At 37.8% G+C, this 2,074-nt stretch overlaps 1 non-coding gene across 1 annotated transcript; it reads right to left on the bottom strand.

The window, feature by feature from the left end:
• Positions 1-346: 346 nt before the first annotated feature.
• LOC122072499 lies at positions 347-557 on the bottom strand. The gene has a single exon (XR_006138512.1). It is a non-coding gene; the product is annotated as a small nucleolar RNA U3 (small nucleolar RNA).
• Between the last annotated feature and the right edge of the window lie 1,517 nt (positions 558-2,074).

The raw sequence follows: 2,074 nt of genomic DNA, 5'->3' as shown, positions 1-2,074 counted from the left end.
TAACCAAACAGTTTTCCACTCAGACTCAAATGACAGAATCAAGGGAACCAAACAGTTTTTTTACCAAAAGGTAATTATTCCAAAGAAACTCATTCATATGAGTTAGATCCAGAATCCTAAATCCTTAGAATCTGATCCAACGGATAATTTGAACCAAATGCCCCCTGATAGAGTCACTCTTGGAGCCTCATGGTGGGCTCCTAATAATAGGCATCGATGGGTCCCAATGTTTCTTTACCATTTTTTTTTTTTTTTGGTACTAACAACAGGTATCCAAAACTTCAGCTTGACTAATCCCGCGGGTCCATATTGACCCCACAAACACCATCGATTAAAGGGTATTTGGAGTCTTTCAACCAACCGTGCGACCACCCTAGGATTAGAACCAACCATGGGAACAATCCTTTACTACTTGATAGGTTTGAACCAAACTTATCAGAACTGTTAATCACGCTCTGGTCTCACAGCCATGTCTCATCAGCCAGACTTGGGTTCCTGTCTCCTTAGAACTCAAGGGTACAGAGGTACGAGCCTATAGAACAAATCCTCTACCTCTTTCTTTTTTCTGTCATTAAATAGAGTAAAGTTCATTGGTTTAAGTTTTTAACACATCTCTCTCTCTCTCTCTCTCTCTCTCTCTCTCTCTCTCTCTCTCTCTCCAAAATGAGAAGATCAATGATATTTTTGTGACTTTTCCTATTATTTTTTAAATCAATTTTCTATACTAAATTTGCTTGTTCTTCTTCAGAGCAATCATGTCTCCATGATCAGATGTTTGTTTGCTTCAACTGAAATATGAGCAATCTTGTTTCTATAATTACGATACCCTTAAGTCTTGGAAGCCTAATACAAATTGTTGTTCATGGATGTCACATGTGATGGACTCATCGATCATGTGATTGTTCTCAACCTCAGTTCATCTGGACTATGTGGTTTTATCCATGCCACCGGTGGACTCTTCCATTTTCGGCACCTCCAATCGCTTACGCTGTTCAACAATTCATTTAATGGTTCTATTTCATCTGGATTTGATCAACTCTCAGAGTTAACATATCTTGACCTCTCTTACAATTCCTTTGATGACTAGATCCCATTAGAAATCTTGCGGTTGAAAATTTTGGTTTCTCTTGATCTCTACTTCAACATAGAGTTGAAAGTTGAAAACCCAAACCTGAGAACTCTCATTCAAAATCTATCTAGTTTGAGAACGCTCAAACTCTCTTCTATAGGATTGTAGAAGATAGTTGGATAATGCAAGTGTTCCCTATCAAGTTCAGACCTAGAAAATTACATGTTTTGGTTTTGCGATCTAACAAGTTCTCTGGTCCCATTGGACAAAAATCTAGGACTAATTCTCCCTTCCCAATGCTACATGTGTTTGACATCTCCCTTAACAGTTTTACTGGAAAATTGCCATTGGAAATATATTTGTCAATGGAAATCAATGTAGGTTACAAATGTACGTCACCTGAAAATTATGTGAGTTTGGATAATGCAACTATTTCCTATCAAGTTAAGCTCAAGATAGTATGAAAAGGAAGATATCTAGACTTGGAGAAGGTCTTAGAAACATTCATCATCATAGATCTTTCTTACAATAAGTTTTGAGGAAACATTTTAGTTGCAATTGGGGAACTTAAAGCGCTCAATGGGCTCAATTTATCTGCAAATAACCTTGTAGGCCTAATTCTATCTTCATTTTCTCAGTTGATGAAGCTTGAGTTGTTTTTCGCTAAAAGGTCTTGTATATTAAGAAGCCAAAGAAAAACTGTACAATGGAAGGAAAAAACAAGAGAAAGAAAACCAAATCAAAGGCGTACAATCACAAACCTAGGACCCTCCTCCACCTTCGGCATTGCCATTAGCAGAAGGAGGAAACTATATATAAGGAGGAAAAACTAAGATTAATAAAATCTGAACCACGATCTACCCATCGCGTCATCCGATAATAAATGATGAACCTCAGGAGGCCACACGACATTAGAAGAAGAAGTCTCTTTCTTTGCTGCCAATTGAGCCAGAAAATCTGCTATCGGATTGGCTTCCCGGTAGCAATGAGTGATTTTCCAACTTA

This window comes from Macadamia integrifolia, chromosome 2, assembly GCF_013358625.1.
Source record: "Macadamia integrifolia cultivar HAES 741 chromosome 2, SCU_Mint_v3, whole genome shotgun sequence".
In the NCBI taxonomy this organism is placed as follows: Eukaryota; Viridiplantae; Streptophyta; class Magnoliopsida; order Proteales; family Proteaceae; genus Macadamia; species Macadamia integrifolia.
This window is presented reverse-complemented; position numbering and strand designations above follow the sequence as displayed.